The sequence below is a fragment of the Pleuronectes platessa genome, chromosome 18, assembly GCF_947347685.1.
Source record: "Pleuronectes platessa chromosome 18, fPlePla1.1, whole genome shotgun sequence".
Taxonomy (NCBI): domain Eukaryota; kingdom Metazoa; phylum Chordata; class Actinopteri; order Pleuronectiformes; family Pleuronectidae; genus Pleuronectes; species Pleuronectes platessa.
The window spans coordinates 11,924,356-11,943,146 of NC_070643.1; the positions used below are offsets into that span (position 1 = coordinate 11,924,356).

An 18,791-nucleotide genomic window follows, 5' to 3' on the forward strand; every position below is an offset into this window, starting at 1 on the left:
CACGCCAATGGCAAGGGCAGACCTTTTACTCCTCCTTCACATCCCAATCCCGAGGTGTCGCCACGCTGATAGGTAAAAATGTCCCTCTACAAGTAGATAATGTTGAAAAAGACAAACAGGGCAGATACTTGATACTTAAAGGCTCCCTATCAGGTGAACCCATCACATTAGTTAATATATATGGCCCAAATTACGACTGCCCTCAATTTTTCCAAAGTTTACTTTTCACACTAACTTGTCATGCTAGTGAACTTTTCATAGGTGGTGATATGAATTTAGTCCTGGATCCATCCAAAGATCGGTCATCCTCTAACCCCAAAACTCTGTCTCAAGCAGCGAAAACTCTCAAAAAAGAAATGGCTGATTTCAAACTTGTAGATGTCTGGAGAGATAAACACAAGTCAGTACGTGAGTATTCCTTCTACTCACATGCTCATAAAAGCTACTCTAGAATTGATATTTTTCTTACTCATGCTGACAGATTTCACCTTATATCCTCATGTGAATATCTAGCTATGACTCACTCGGACCATGCTCCTCTCATGCTCCAGATGGCCCAAAAGAACGCTACTAGTAATTTCAGACTTTGGCGATTCCCCACACACCTACTTAATCAATCAATCAATCAATCAAATTTTATTTGTATAGCCCATATTCACAAATTACAATTCATCTCATAGGGCTTTAACAGGGTGTGGCATCCTCTGTCCTTAACCCTCAGCAAGAGTAAGGAAAAACTACTAAAAACCCTTTTAACAGGGTAAAAATATGTAGAAACCTCAGAGAGAGCCACATGTGAGGGATCCCTCTCCCAGGACGGACAGAAGTGCAATAGATGCCACGTGCAGGAAAACATCATCAATAATCAAAGTCTCTAGCAGCATTTGATGAGGGTAGACATCCCGAAGGACAACCCCAACATGACATGCCGAGCAGTCCCGCTGCAAGCACAGTCCATGGTCAGCAACCATCCAGACCACGATCCACCATCCAGACCAGACGCCACTCCAGTCCTCAGTCACCGTCCACCGCCGCCCACCAGGACCCATCACAAGCCACCACCGCGGTCCTGGTCCACCGCCCGTGCCCAATGCCAACGCGACACAGGGTCCGCCACCAGCACCACGATCAGCCCAGAATCCGCCACAATGGATCCACCACCGCGACCCCCGGTGTACGATCCACAAACCGCAATCCATGGTGCGGCCACAGAGGCCCTGGATCTGCGGGTGATAAAGCAAAGGGATTCCGGGGAAGGGGGATAGGGATGGAGAAGAGGAAGGAGAAGCTGGAAAGAGAAGCTCCGTGTGTCATGTGTCTTAAAATAGAACAAGTAACGTTCTGGCGCACTAATTAGCTCTAACTATAAGCTTTATCAAAAAGGAAGGTTTTGAGTCTACTCTTAAATGAAAAGATGGTATCTGCCTCCCGAACTGAAAGTGGTAGATTATTCCACAGCCGAGGGGCTTGATGGCTAAAAGCTCTGGCTCCTACTCTTTTTTTAGAGAATTTAGGGACGACAAGTAGGCTTGAATTCTGGGAGCGGAGTGCTCTAGCAGGTTTATAAGGTACTAACAGCTCTTTAAGGTAAAAAGGCGCCATATTATTAAGGGCCTTGAAGGTGAGGAGGAGAATTTTAAATTCTATTCTAGATTTAACTGGAAGCCAGTGTAGCGACGCTAATACTGGAGAAATGTGCTCTCTTCTCTTTGTTCTCGTCAGGACACGTGCTGCGGCATTTTGGACAAGCTGTAGAGTCTTTAACGACTTACTGCTGGAGCCTGATAATAATGAATTACAATAGTCCAGTCTCGATGTAACAAAGGCGTGGACTAGTTTTTCTGCATCTTTTTGGGAAAGGACATGTCTAATTTTGGAAATATTACGTAAGTGGAAAAAAGCGGTCCTAGAAATTTGTTTTAAGTGAGAATTAAAGGATAAATCAGGATCAAAGATCACTCCCAAGTTCCTGACGGTTTCATTGGAAGCAAGGGCAATGTCGTCTAGCGCAGCTATATCATTAGATAATGCATCTCTAAGGTGTTTGGGGCCAAGTATTATAACCTCTGTTTTGTCTGAGTTTAATAAGAGAAAATTGCGGGTCATCCAGGTTTTTATGTCCTTGAGACATGTTCGAAGTTTAGTTAATTGATTACTTTGTTCAGGTTTTATTGACAAATATAACTGGGTGTCATCCGCATAGCAGTGGAAATTTACCGAGTGTGTCCTGATAATGTTTCCTAGTGGAAGCATATATAATGAGAATAAAATTGGGCCGAGCACAGAGCCCTGTGGAACACCATGGTTAACTTTGGTGCGCACAGATGACTCATCATTAATTTGCACAAATTGGGAGCGATCAGAAAAATACGATTTAAACCAGTTAAGGGCGGTTCCATTAATGTTAATTAACTGTTTGAGTCTTTGTAATAAAATTTGATGGTCAATTGTGTCGAAAGCTGCACTGAGATCTAACAGAACGAGGACAGACACAAGTCCCTGATCTGAGGCTATTAAAAGGTCATTAGTGACTTTTGCCAAGGCTGTCTCTGTACTGTGATTGGCTCTAAACCCCGATTGAAAGTCTTCATATATATTATTTTCCCGGAGAAACTCACACAGCTGATTGGCAACAACTTTTTCTAAGATTTTAGAGACGAAGGGGAGATTAGATATTGGTCTGTAATTGGCTAAAACCTCTGGGTCTAGGGTGGGTTTTTTGAGTAGGGGTTTGATGACAGCTATTTTAAAAGACTGTGGTACATAACCTGATGATAATGACATAACCTGATGATAATGACAACGATAATGACAACTTAACGATGTAGATTATGTTAAACTTATTAGTGATAGAATGGACAGTTTTATTAGCATTAATAAAGGGACTGCCTCGCCAACAGCTGTTTGGGAATCCTTAAAAGCTTATGTGAGAGGTGAGACTATAAGCTATACATCATGGAAAAAAAAACAATACATGCTGAAAACCAAAACAGTTGAATCAGAGATTAGGAATCTTGAAAGGGAACATTCTCAGACTCATAGTGATACGACTTTAGATCTTTTAAACATCAAGAGGACTGAATATAATCTGCTAACCACTAGGGTGATCGAGAATGCTATGGCTAGAACGAAACAACAATATTACGAACATGGCGATAAAAGTGGTAAATTATTAGCCTGGCAGATCCGAAAAGAAGAAAACTCTAGATGCATCCCCTCAGTTAAGACCAGGGATGGTGCCACAATAGTCCATGATCCCAAATGTATTAATGACATTTTTAAGGACTTCTATGTTGACTTGTATTCCTCTCAGGGGGTCGATACTCATAAACTGATTGGCTTCTTAGAGGGGCTGGACGTTCCGGGGATGGAGATGGGGACACGGGAGAGCCTAGAGGCAGATATTACTAAACAGGAGGTTTTGAATGCAATTGGTAAACTTTCAGCAGGAAAATCGCCAGGGCCAGATGGGTTCTCTATGGACTTCTATAAAGCATTTGCATCTAATTTAATAACACCGCTAATGGATATGTTCAAACACTCACTTGAAATACATCAACTACCTAAAACTCTAGAACAGGCTCTGATTATTGTCCTGCTGAAACCTGGTAAGGACCCAAAACTCTGTGGTTCCTATAGGCCCATAGCTCTTCTCTCATCAGAATATAAGGTATTCACCAAGGTCATAGCTACCAGGCTGGAGAAAGTGATACCCGACCTCATATATAAAGATCAGACTGGCTTCATTCAGAATCGCTTTTCCTCTGATAACATTCGTAGGTTCCTCAATGTAATTTGCTGCGCCAAAAACATCAACACGCCGGCCGTTGCCCTTTCATTAGATGCTGAAAAGGCATTTGATCGTTTAGAATGGCCCTATTTCTTTGCAGTTTTAGAAAAAATGAATTTTGGTCCAAATTTGATACAAATGATAAAAATACTCTAACTTAATCCATCAGCAATGATTCGAACAAATGCTGACATCTCATCACTTTTTACCCTGTCACGCGGCACTCGCCAGGGCTGCCCCCTATCCCCTCTCCTCTTCTCATTGGCAGTCGAGCCCCTCGCAGTTGCTATTAGAACGCATCCTGTAATAGAAGGTGTTATGGTCGAAGACAAAAAGCACGTAATTTCGCTTTATGCCGACGACATTATGCTGTATTTGACTAATTTGGAGACGTCGCTACCTGCCCTCTGCACCCTGTTAGAGGAATATAGCTGCATCTCGGGGTACAGGATAAACAAACAGAAAAGTGTGATGATGCCTCTTAACCCAGCTGCTCAGGGATTATCAAGAGGAGACATTCCCTTTCATTGGGACCCCTGTAAAATTTGCTACCTTGGTCTGCAAATATCCAACCAGCTACATCAGATTTACTCTCTCAACTATGAATCCCTGTTTAAAAAAGTTGAAGCAGACCTAGACAGATGGAGGTCTCTTCCCATATCCCTAATTGGAAGAATAAATTGTATTAAAATGAATATTTTACCCAAATTTCTTTACTTGTTTCAAGCATTGCCAACACCAATTCCGAAATTTTTCTTTAAAAACCTGGACAGACTGATATCTAGATTTCTGTGGAATGGTAAAACCCCCAGAGTCAAGCTCAAAACACTCTGTCGGCCCCCTGAACAGGGAGGGCTAAATTTACCAGATTTTCGGCTATACTATTTAGCTGCTCAATCCCGAGCTATCTGGACTTGGATTAAAGATTTAGAACACCCTCCAGCTTGGAAACAGATTGAACAGTCTCATACAGCGGAAGCTTTGTGTAGCATTCCATTTATTAACTCTTATCACAAGCAAAAACCTGTATCCTCAAATCCAATGATAAAATTTACATCACAAATCTGGGATGAAATCAGAGCAAAGTCCCATAGTGTTCGCACACTGTATGGCTCTACTCCATTTCATTTTAACCCGGCCTTACCTGGGGCTTTGAGAGATGGTATTATTAGAGAGTGGTATAGCAGAGGTATATGCACCTTTGGACACTTATATGAGCACAATAATTTGAGATCCTTTGAGCAACTGAGGCTCTCTTTTGGGCTCCCCTCTGCACATTTTTATAAATACTTACAAGTCTTACATTAGGGTACAGCAAGGTGGGAAACTTACCCCCTTAGAGGACTCTGAGATAGACAGTATGATGGGAGACAAGCATAACTCTAAAGGCTTTTTATCCTATGCTTACAACAGACTAATGAGCCTGTCAGAAAATACAGCTTTGAAGGTAAAACTTAAGTGGGAAACAGACATTGATTATGCCTTTGAGGACTCTGAATGGAAGAAGATTTGTAGAAGCTCTCAATCATTCTCCTATAACAGCCGACACAAATTATTACAGTTTAATCTTATACACAGGGTTTACTTGACTCCTCATCGTCTCCATAAGATAAGTAGTAACTACTCTGAATACTGCCCTAGGTGTAAGACTGAAATAGGATCCCTTCTCCACATGTTCTGGACGTGTGATTGTTTGGAGCAGTACTGGAGCTCTATCTTGGACATTGTTAAAAGAATTGTAGGGGTGGAAATCCCGGCCAACCCACGGCTGACACTATTGGGGGACCTGTCGATTTTACCAATTAATATGAGAGTCAACACTCGTTTTATCAGATTAGCCCTGATTGCAGCTAACAAATGCATAGCTATCAACTGGAAAAATGAGGACCCCCCTGGTGTTTCCTTGTGGCTTAAAGAGCTCTCATCATATTTACCATCAGAAAAGATTTTGTGTGGTCTCAGGGGGAGACCATCAGTTTTTGATAGGTGTTGGGGAGGATTTGTGGCATTCCTACACAGTGGAGCTGCTCCTGGGCGTGACACGGGTGGTCAACATTGAGATAGGACTGGATACACTGAATGGGACTGTTGTTATGTTGTTACATTGTGTGTGATCTGGATTTTGTTGTGGTTTATTTTTGTTTATTTATTTAATGTATTTTTTTTAATTTATTTTTATCTTTTTTGTTTTGATTTGTCAGTATTATCTTCGCTGATGTTGTTGTTATTTTATTTTATTTTTTTGTTGCTGTGGTTATTGCTGTTGTCCTTTTTCGTTCCACTCTGGCCCATGGGGTGGGGGTGGGGGGGGGGGGGGGGCAGGGATTTGATGCCCTGTATCACTGTTGTTTGTTTGAAAAATTGAAATAAATAAATTGTTAAAAAAAAAAAAAAAAAATTGAATGAATATGAACCCAGGCATATGCAGTGCAAATCCAATAACAACCACATTTAAACATAACAATTTGCAAAGCAACCAATGTAAAACAAACAGGAGTCCAAATAGGGCTTGTTAAAATTCATTCTTACTGTTTGTATAACAGAGCACGACAAGGATATCCCGGAGAAGACAAACACATTCGAGGCTTAACCAAATATACTTAAGGTGTTTAAGCTAGACCTGTGCTGGTCTCATCAATATTTCGTAGAAAATGGTATGAAAAGTAATGCACTAGAATTCGTATGAATTTCACGTAATCTTGAGTCAGGAGGCTGGGGACACGTGACCTTTGTGCCTCTCTCGCTTCGTTAAAACAAAAAACATGGCGGACTTTCATCTAACCCCAACCCTAATATGAAAAATATATATGAACTCTGCACCACGCTGATTCAGCTGAGTGACAGCTGCAGGAATAAGCTGTTCCTGAACGTGCTGGTCCGGGAACGGAGGACCCTGTAGCGCCTCCCAGAGGGGAGGAGGGCAAACAGTCTGTGGCTGAGGTGTGAGAATTGGGGTTGTTACAGTTTTTTTTGATTGCTTCGGCACGATTTTCAAAACAGGGCCCGGTGTTTCAAACACTAAACACTATCAGCACAACCACACACCTAATCAGCAGAACACTTCAGATCCTTTGCAAAATGAAACACTCTTGTAAAAACTATACACTTTTTTATCAAAACAATATTATTTTGCCATATGAAACACAGACGCTTTATATTACTTAATTCTGCTTTAGCCAGTTACACACTGCTGTTGTTAACCTTAAACACTTTTAGCAATTCCAGTTCTCAGTGATTAGTGTACTGTAAGTGACGTACTCTGAGAAAGTGCAAATATACAATAAATTCACCAAACACAAGACCAATGCTGCAGACTCATGAAAATTGAATTTATTTCTCTCCATATCCCCAAATCAGTCAATATGTCAACATGGAGAATCACAACAAAACATGTCCCAGTTTTCATGCTACTACAGGAGTGTGCATAACACTGTAGGCTCGACAAATATCAGACAAGCTGAACATTCTGTGTCCAGTACAGGTTTCAATGAGGGGTACCTGAGCCTGGGGCTGGAGATCGTAATCCCTCCACCGCCATGCCGAGAAAAAATCCTTTATTGGTTTTAGAAACGGAGAGTATGGTGGAAGGTACAGTACTGTACAGTACACCAATCCAGTTAAAGCACTATACAAATACAGCAGCCGAGTTCACCTGACTTCCACCAAAATGGAGCTTGTCCTCAAAAGAAAAGATGAGTGAGGGTGAGAGGGGGAATCCACGGAGGAGGAGAACTCTGCAGCTGCGGCATGATTATGTGGAGGTATGTATTGTTCACTTTATCAATGTGATGTTGCATACTGCACACGTAACCTTTATAATGTAAATGTACTGTATTCCAGACCTATGCTGAACTACACAATCTTGTCTTTCACTGTATTTCAGAGAGTTCTACAGATGGATGCTGAGGAAATCCCGCATGAATTCATATACATAGATGAGGCAGGGTTCAACCTGACAAAAGCAAGAAGGAGAGGCAGAAATATCATTGGCCATGGGGCTATCATCAATGTCCCAGGGCAACGTGGGGGTAACATCACCCTTTGCGCTGCCACTACACAGAATGGGGTCCTCCTCCATCACGCCCATATGGGTCCTTACAACACTCCTCACATTCTCCCATGTTTGGAACGATTACACAACATCGTCACAGCAGTAAACCACATGCACCAGATAGAAATACAATGTCATCTGGGACAATGGGTCATTCAACCGCTCTGCTCTGGTCCAGAACTGGTTTCAACACCATCCACAGTTTACAGTACCATACCTTACCAGTACCATACCTTCCACCATACCGTCTCTAAACCTAATGAAAGAGTTTTTCTCGGCATGGCGGTGGAGGGATTACGATCTCCGGCCCCAGGCTCAGGTACCCCTCATTGAAACCTGTACTGGACACAGAATTTCTGCTTGTCTGGTATTTGTCGAGCTTACAGTGTTATGCACACTCCTGTAGTAGCATGAAAACTGGGACATGTTTTGGTTGTGATTCTCCATGTTGACATGTTGACTGATTTGGGTATATGGAGAGAAATAAATTATATTTTCATGAGACTGCAGCATTGGTCTTGTGTAGTGTTATGGTTAATTTATTGTATATTTGCACTTTCTCTGTATACTTCACTTACAGTACTCTAATCACTGAGAACTGGAATTGCTTAAAGTGTTTAAGGTTAGCAACAGCAGTGTGTAACTGTCAAAACAGAATTAAGTCATATGAAGCGTGTGTGTTTCATATGGTAACAAAATATGTTTTTTATAAATTAGTGTATAGTTTTTACAAGAGTGTTTCATTTTGCAAATGATCTGAGGTGTTCTGCTGATTGGGTGTGTGGTTGTGCTGATTGTGTGCAGTGTCTGAAACACCGGGCCCTGTTTTGAAAATCCTACTTAAGCAATTGAAAAAAACTGTAAATGACTGAGCACAGCAGACTGACCTGCTCCTCTGTTGCCCTCTGCTGGCCACTGTCACAAGCTACAGATAGTTAATTAGTAAGTCAAAATTACTTTTAATGAAATACATGAAATAGAATAGATCATATATGGATCTCTGCTGTGACTCCTAATGATCTCATCAAGTGGTTTAATTGTTATTTGTGCTATGAATAAATAGCATCTCCCTATTGCTTGGATCTCCCCAATTCAGTTTTTCACAATTGTTAACACACAAAAAGCGAAAATTCGGCACAATTTGCACAACCTTCACTTCATTTCCCAATCACTTGACCCAATTTGGCACTACTTCACACTCCCTTATCTGCATTATACTCTGACTTTCATTCTTTACACTCTGATGTCAATTACACATCACCTTGTTGTCAGAACACTACACACAATATTCAGTTGTTGCACACACTTCTCAAGTATAATATCAAAGCATCAACCTACAACACACAAATACTCAAATCTCTAAACATTCAGGTCTGTTGAGCAATTTCACCGCATTTACACAGCCGAACAGGAGACTGAAATTGTAGATATGGTTCGTGAGAATAACGCTATAACACTCAGACAAATAAAATCTAGGATCCTGGCTGACCGTGCTACTTCTAGAAACGTCCAGACCGTCAGCCTCTCTACATTGAACCGTATTCTTCATAGGAATGCCATGTGGATGAAACAAGTGTTCAGGGTCCCATTAGAACGGAACACAGGCATGAAGGAGTTATGGTGAGAGTTTGTGCTTATAAGTACCAACATTCAGCACTGACACATGCATGTATTGTACCTGTAATCCAATATTGTTCCTTTTCTACAGTGTCTCACTGTAGCCCTCTGTGTTGACCTCTCTGTGTCCATACTGTAACTTGCATTCTCATGCTGTCTGTGTCAGCGGATCCAGGAGATAGATAGATAGATAGATTACTTTATTCACCCCCGAAGGAAAATTAAGTCTTCACAGCAGCCGGTACATTTGAATACATTAAAATACAATACAATAGAATAAAATAAAAAATATTGAGGTAGAAAGCCTCACACAGCTCATGTGTTGTACCAGTACATCTTTATTGATGAGGTGGGATTCAACCTGGTGAAGAGGAGGCGATGGGGCAGAAACGTCATTGGCCAGCGGGATATTGTTGAGGTCCCCGGCCAGCGTGGTGGGAACATCACAATGTGTGCTGCAATGAGTCACCATGGGATCTTGCACCGTCATGCCCACCTAGGGGCCTATAACACTGCCCGTCTCCTCGTCTTCCTGGATGGCCTGCATGACCTGCTGGTACCACCTGGTCAGATAGATGACCCACAGTGGATCGATCACATTGTCATCTGGGACAATGTGAGCTTCCACCGGGCTGCTCAAGTGCGTGAGTGGTTCCAGGACCACCCACATTTTTCCGTTCTATACCTTCCACCTTATTCTCCTTTCCTGAATCCTATTGAGGAATTATTTTCAGCTTGGAGGTGGAAGGTATATGAACGGAACCCACAGGACCAGGTTCCACTGCTCCAGGCCATGGAGGAGGCTTGTGGCGACGTGAATGTCGAGGCCTGTCAGCATTTTGTGTGTGAGGTTTTTAGTTTTCTGTGTGCAGTTTTGAGAAAGCCTTTATTGTTTTGAAAAACGTGTGTGACACAGCTCATGTGTTGTACCAGTACATCTTTATTAATTTTTGTGAAGGGGGGGGGGGTGAGCAGGCCGATTTACAGTACTGTACTGTTCTCTGTGTGTACCGAAATAAACCTTTTTATGCTGCGTATTTATGTGCTGTTTTATGTTTGACTATGAAAAAAGTAGGCCTACACTGAGACATTTTACAAAAGGAGAAATGGCTTATTCTCCAGAGTCACTGTCATTCATATCGTGTGTTCCATTTTGATGATTGTGTTTTCAATTTTGCAGTTCAGTGTGCTGTAAATGCTTGGTAGTGTGCAAGCAAATGCTTAGTTGTGTATACTCAATGAATGGTAAGTGTGTGTCATTTGAAAATATGTCTGTGTGTACCAAATGAAAACACGAGTTCCATTTTGTGAACAGGTAAGAGATTTGATAGCAAAGAGTCATCTTGCAAAGGGAGTGTCAGGTTTAGCATTTTGTGTGTGAGGTTTTCAGTTTTCTGTGTGCAGTTTTGAGAAAACCGTTATTGTTTTGAAAAACGTGTGTTAACAATTGTGAAAAACTGTAAACCTGATTGGTGAGTCTAAAATTAAGCAATCATGTGTTTGAACACCTGATTGCTGTGTTTAACCAATTGGCCCATAGGGGTGGTCATTTGACAGTCAGTGCTTAGGAATTGCAAGGAAGTGACATCTTGATATACTTCTGTGTCTAATGTATACAAGTGTGTTTAGTGTTTTGCAGATCACTGTGTAGTGTTTTGCAAAAAGTGTGAAGCTGACATTGTGCTTATAGTGGTGCAGATCTGGGCCATGTTTTCCTCCTTGAGTGTAAGGTTTTGATGATTGTGTAATACTTTTGATTTTAGTGTTTATGCAATTGAAAAAAACTGTAATTAACAAAGGTGTCTCTAAATTGGTCCAAAGTGAAACATATGATTGTGTATAAAGCAAACATACATATTTTCACCATATCTGGCCATTAAATACCACTTAAAACAGATTTGACAGATTTGATCCAGCTTGGACCTCAATGCGGTCTGAGAAAGTACAGCCGAGAGGTCCTGTGTTTGGAGCAAGATGAAATGTAAACATTGTCGTAGGACAGATGCAAAGACATCATCCTAAAGGTCTTGACCTCGGGAGTAACATTATGTCAGTGGGAAAATTGTGGATGGCTCCTGCTCCTCAGGGATGACCTTTGAACCTAGCTCCTGAGTCAGTTTTGATGGCTTACAGGATGGAAATTAAATATGCAACAGACATGGTATGAACTGTTTTGGAAAGGTCTTGAACTCCACTACCATAGCCCAATGCAAACCTAATGCAAGACTAAACAGGTGTTTTTCTAACACCAAAAACCCATAAAAAAAGAATACAAGATTCCCGGTCGCAATCTCATATAATAGTGAAACACATTAGAACTACAAAAGATGGGAACAACACACACGTACGGGAACACCGTTAAATTTTTGTTCTTTGTATCCTTCTTCTGGGTTGAGATTAGGGTTGTGAAAATATTGTTTATAAAACATATTAGCGATTAATTTTTTAACCATGAATGAAAATATTGAAACTAAAATACACATATCTCTCCATAAATATCATCAAACACATTTTTATCAAGAAACATTGCTAAAATATAGTGTTTTCCACCAAGAATACAGCAATCTCCACAATCTTGCTTGATCAGGGCGCTGCGGAGGTCTGCGCAGGAGCACTTATCGTTTGGAGCATTTCGTAGGATTCTCTACGAAAATTTGGACTTTACTTTTCGTTAGATATCTTACAAACTGTTTCATGAGACCATGTTGCAGCCTTTCTCAAAGTGTTTTACAAGGATTATTGGTTTTATCACATTTAATGAACATACTGATAAATGTCATGTTCTGTTGTGCATGGCTGAAATCTCCAACTGTAATGGAGAACTTTATTTCTATCAACAAAAACAGCAAGTATTTCAATCGGTGTTGCCTTTTATCAATAAATGTGGGGTTAATCAATTGATCTTGTTTCTTTCTAAGTCTCCTCTTTTCTATAGAATGTTTTTGCTGCATTTTATTTGCCTTAATCATTCACTGTCATCCATGCTAATATAACATTATATTACATTGTACAGTATTTGAGATTATGTTGAATTTCATTAAAAACAATAATGTAAAGACTGATGCGAATCGTATACTGCAAATATAGGAAAATACAGCACTATAGTGTTTTAGTATGTGTACAGCACTAAACTGTAAATTAAGGTTACAGTTAGAAAACGAAAAATCCCTGGCCACCATGCTGCCAGCAGTTTACTGTGAAAAATACAGCAATGCACTGTAATTCAGTTGATTGATTTTGTTTTGTGACTAATATAAAGTACACACGGTGAATACAGGAAGTCTGGGTTAGCATGGTGAGCTAGCTACAGCACAAATAAACAACTTTATCCGGTGTGTCTTAACAATGGAGGATATCCCAACAACAACCTGAGCACTTCTCTTCTCCACTGACACAGCAGGAGACCGAGCGAGGTCTGAACACGTGATTCTGTCGCTTACCTTTGACGTCATTTTTTATTAATCTCCGTGTTACGATAAGTTTCAGCGCAACAGAGAGTTTTCAGTCTTTAAACCTTTTAACCTAAAATCCAGTGAATGGAGGAGGATTTAAAAACTAACCGCGGGGGGAGGTAAGGTTCACCCACCGCCGGGGGTTTCATCTTTCTTAAGGCTTATATCTAAACGTGTAGTTGTGTCACATGACTGTAAGACTTAGAGTGTGTCCACAGGAAAGTCACTTTAAATTAATGGATTCTATTAAATTCATAATTTGAGGATTTGTTGTCGTGTTTAAGAAGAGTCTCTCTTCTGATTCTCCCTGCACTCTCAAAGGTACGGTCCAGGGTTTCGCGCGAAAACGGCATTGGGGCGTGGTTATCAAGGAGAGACAGAGACTGTGCCTGTGAGTGTATGTGTGTGCGCGTGTTTGTGTGTGCGTGTGTGAACTCTTTGTTCATGCCAGCTGGAATCAGCTCCAATAAGACCGAAGCAGCTGTTTACACATCCCAAACATATACCAGTGGACCTCTATATGTACACAGATCATCCACAGCGTTAACATGCGTTATCTGTTTTATTGCTAATCCAGAACAAACAGAGCAGTTTGCATTTGTATCTTTATTGCTGAGGACTATTTCATGTCAACAAGCATCAGGTGATCAGTGAGCAGGTTAAATCAGACTAAACAATCACTGAGGACACATTATGCGAGATGCACAAACAGAGGGAATAAGGACATTACAAGGTAGATCATTCCATTTCCATTTCGTATACGGCCTATGGCTCTTTTCAACACAGTCTTCATTTCCATGAAGGTTGTTTGGCTCTTCTATGGACCAACGGTAACATTTTGCCGCACAACCATCAGACCACATGAAGATGCCTTCTTTGGCGAGGTCGCTGAGTCCAATCCAGGCTCTTCCATAAACATGGTCAAAGTTCATGATCAGGAATTGAAGGAAAGTATCTTACACCAGACTACGGATAGACACCAGGTTGGCTCCCTGTGACAAACAATTGACCTCTGCATCAGCCCAGGTCATAAGTGTTTCCACGTACTTGTAGCAGCGGTTGTTGAAGCTGTACCAGAACAAGGGACAGTTTCCACGCTGCAGCTTGACCTCAGGTTCATCTGAAGGAGACACAGCACCCAGGGTCAGGGTGAACAGAAGGAGGAGCAGGATCATGTTGGCGTCTCTCTCTCTCTCTGTCACAGGAGCAGGACGAGGGGTTGGAGGTGATCTGCACTGTTGGATGAGAATGAGAGTTTGAAGGAGACGGGTGGGCAGGCTGCGTTCTTTTACACTCTTCAGAAAGGGTGTCTGCACTGTTGGTGTGATGTTATTGGTCAAATGCACTTGGCAAACACTTTGTTTAGGGTTAGGGTTAGGGTTATCACTATGCTTAAACATATGATTGCTTAATTGTAGACACACCAATCCGGTTTAAGCACTATACAAATGCAGCAGCCGAGTTCACCTGACTTCAACCAAAATGGAGCTTGTCCTAAAAAAAAAAGATGAGTGAGGGTGAAAGGGGGAATCGACGGAGGAGGAGAACGCTGCAGCTGCGGCGTGAGTATGTGGAGGTATGCATACTGCACACGTAACCTTTATAATGTAAATGTACTGTATTCCAGACCTATGCTGAACTACACAATCTTGTCTTTCACTGTATTTCTGTGAGTTTTACAGACGGATGCTGAGGAAATCGCATGAATTCATATATATAGATGAGGCAGAGTTCATAGGACAAAATCAAAAAGGAGAGGTAGAAATATCATTGGCCACGGGGCTATAATCAATTTCCCAGGGCAACGTGGGGGTAACATCACCCTTTGCGCTGCCATTACACAGAATGGGGTCCTCCTCAGTCACGCCAATATAGGTCCTTACAACACACATCACATTCTCACATGTTTGGACCGATTGCACAACATCGTCACAGCAGTAAACAACAGGCACCAGATGCAATCCATTCTCATCTGGGACAATGAGTCATTCCACCGCTCTGCTCTGGTCCAGAACTGGTTTCTACACCATCCACAGTTTACAGTACCATACCTTCCACCATACTCTCTGTCTCTAAACCCAATCAAAGAGTTTTTCTCTGCATGGCGGTGGAGGGTTTACGATCTCCGGCCCCAGGCTCATGTACCCCTCATTGAAACCTGTACTGGATACAGAATTTTCTGCTTGTCTGATATTTGTCGAGCTTACAGTGTTATGCACACTCCTGTAGTAGCATGACAACTGGAACATGTTTGTTGTGATTCTCCATGTTGACATGTTGACTGATTGGGGATCATTTAGTGATTAAATTGGTGTTAAATTATTGTTCAGGAGAGCTCTGCTCTTTGTTTTCTATGTTCTTTTTTATGCATATTTATTGCACTATAACAGTGCCAAAGGGGTGGGATGTAACAAAGTATATTTACGTATTTACTGTACTAAAGAACATTTTCCATGTGTCCTTAGTTTAAGTGGATTAATTTGTTTGTATTTTCACTTTTCCAGTGGTCCATGGTCCAGTCAGATCTGGCACGAAATATTACACTGGTGAAAAAACCTCTTATATAATCCAGCTAACAAATAGGTGGTGCTCTGGGCAAGTTGTAATCTGGATAGGAACCTATAGTGGCCCAAGTGGTAAATAGTGAACATGGCCCAAAAAGCGCAGAACTAATCTGGCCCTCGAGCCCATATGAGTCACTCCTCTTTGAAGAGTATTGGTGTTCATTTGGACAGTGATTTTAACTTTGACAATCTATTGTAAGTAGCTTCTTTCAGTTGAGAGTTATCTCTAAGGTAAAGGTCTATCTCTCATCTAAAGATCTAGAGAGGGTGATCCATGCCTTCATAACTTCTCGACTTGATTCCTGTAGCCTGCAGCTCGTTCAAAATGCTGCTGCTCGCCTCATTACAGGAAAGAAAAAGAGGAACCATATAACACCAGTGTTTAGCTCCCTCCACTGGCTTCCTTTTGGTCACAGGATTGATTTAAACGTTATTGTTAACTTTCAAACCTCTTAATGGACTGGTATCGCCTTACTGAACTCCTTCATGTCCACTCTCCACTAAGAGAGCTGAGGTCAGCCACTCAGCTGCTCCTGGACTCCCAGACTATGGATAGACACCAGGTTGGCTCCCTGTGACACACAGTGGAACTCTGCATCGGCCCAGGTCATCTCTGTGGCCACGTACTTGTAGCAGCGGTTGTTGAAGCTGAACCAGAACATGGGACAGTTTCCACGCTGCAGCTTGAACTCAGGTCCATCTGAGGAGACACAGCACCCAGGGTCAGGGTGAAGGAGGAGAAGGAGGAGCAGAATCATGCTCCCTAAATATCAACAACTGTTAATCTTTGGAACGTCCAGGAGAGCTCTGCTGTTGTTTTTCTATGTTCTTATCTTTTATGCATATTTATAGCACCATAACAATGCCACTGTGTTTTGTTTCTTTCAAAGTAATCAATAATGAGTGGTCCATGGTCCAATCAGATCTGGCACGAAATATTACACTGGTGAAAAAACCTATTATATAATCCAGCTAACAAATAGATAAAAAGGAATGAGAACAGATACCATCTATCTGTCAATGATTTGTACTGAGCTTTTCCTTTGGAAATTTTTGACTAACTTTGATACAGTTGGAGGCTTCGTAATAGATCCAGTTAAATTGTACAAATTGTCTTAAAAAGAAAGAAAATGAGTTTGTCCAGCAGTTTAGATTCATGATTCAAACAACCTAATATAAAAACCTCATGATTTTTATTTTGTCACTAGGCTTTTAATTAGACAACCCCAAAATGCTTGATACCAAAGTCTTCAATGGATCCAGTTGAGTAGAAGATTCTTTATTTTACTTACTCATGTTTCTTAGAACTGTGAAAATCTGGTTTCTGATTTAAGGAGCAGGAATTCAAAATTACTATATTTATGATCCAACTGTTAATTAAGAAATATAACACAATGGATCCATCGAGTTCTGAATATTTTGGGGTTGTCTATGGAGTTTCTTATGGTGTAAGTGTTAAAAAAGAAAACGAAGATGGACCAAATACATTCCTCTAAAACAGCTTCCCACCTCAGCCATGTTCTTTTTGGGAGCTTCATAGAGAGTGTTTGATATCATTGGACATTTCAGTAATATACAACCACAGTGTGAGTGAAGGCTGGTGAAATAAACCACCCACTCACCTGGATGTCACATAAAACCTATAGTTTATTCATTTTCATTAAAATGTTCACATAGTAAAACGAAGCTTAGAAAAGACGTGTAGCTCCAGCTATCAGAAGGCTGGGGGGTCATGAGGGGGGGGACGTATTGCTTCATTGTTGACTCTTGTGGTTTCCATTTACAACAGATAAGTAATAACATAACAACTGTAGGCGCATATTTACACAAAGACAATATTGCAATAGTACAAGGCCTTCAATGTGTCCTGTCTTGCATCGTGAACTTTGCGTTTTTCTATTAACATGCAAACAGAATTTAAACATTGTCATAAAAATATTTTACCAAGTTATGACAAAATACTGAATTCAACCTCCTCTCAAACGTCATCACACCAACTTGCTCCTCTGCTGCCCTCAAGTGGCCATAAAACCCAACACATACTTTTACATTCCAGCAGTGAAGCTTCAAACCCACAGACACCTTTTTGATCTGATGTGTGTGCACGTGTTAAACCTCTGGCACATAAACAATTTTGTCAACTTTCAAATACATAAATAAACGATACATTACAATAAATAGCTCATTCAGCACAATTATTCTGCTTCGTGGACGAGGTGGAGCAGAGTTGTGCCTGTGCACATGTGTGTCATGGTTAATAGTAAATATGACAACCACACGGCCTCTCTATCGTGAGGAACACCTTACACATCAAGAGGGTGAATGCACCACACCAACATAAACATTTATCACAGAAGTAATCGAATTTTTAGAAAAGAAAGACAAACGAATGATAGGAACATATATTAAATATCAATCACATTCAAAATGCTAATATGCCAATGCACACACTCACAGTGCTAGGGAAAGAGATTACATTCCTTGTAGTTTCAGGAGCAACACATTCAGTCACAAACAGTGATATGTTTGACACACATCCTAAAATGAGCGGATGATTTGTCAGATCTTTGGGGGCTTCAGGAAACAACGTGGTTGAACAATTCACGACTCCCTTAATATGTAGTGATAGTATTACAGTAAAATTCAAGTGTTAATTTTTGCTATCCTCATGTTGTCCAATAAATTTAATGGGAAGAGATGCAATGTGTCTTTTGGGCATTTCTTCCGTTTCCACCCCATCAGGAGGCGTAGTGGCAGGACGAGACCCTTAAAGCCCGGCTTTATCTAACTAACTTTACTTTTCATTAGATATCTTACGAACTGTTTCATGAGACCACATTGCAGCCTTTTTCAAAGTGTTTGACAAGATTATTGGTTTTATCACATTTAATGAACATACTGATAAATGTCATGTTCTGTTGTGCATGGCTGAAATCTCCAACTGTAATGGAGAACTTTATTTCTATCAACAAAAACAGCAAGTATTTCAATCGGTGTTGCGTTTTATCAATAAATGTGGGTTAATCAATTGATCTTGTTTCTTTCTAAGTCTCCTCTTTTCTATAGAATGCTTTTGCTGCATTTTATTTGCCTTAATCATTCACTGTCATCCATGCTGCTATAACATTATATTACATTGTACAGTATTTGAGATTATGTTGAATTTCATTAAAAACAATAATGTAAAGACTCATGCGAATCATATACTGCAAATATAGGAAAAAAAAGCACTATAGTGTTTTAGTATGTGCACAGCACTAAACTGTAAATTAAGGTTACAGTTAGAAAACGAAAAATCCCTGGCCACCATGCTGCCA

General features: G+C 40.8%; 1 pseudogene; it reads right to left on the minus strand.

The window, feature by feature from the left end:
- Positions 1–13,453: 13,453 nt before the first annotated feature.
- Positions 13,454–14,148, minus strand: LOC128461296 (ladderlectin-like; annotated as a pseudogene).
- Positions 14,149–18,791: the final 4,643 nt, after the last annotated feature.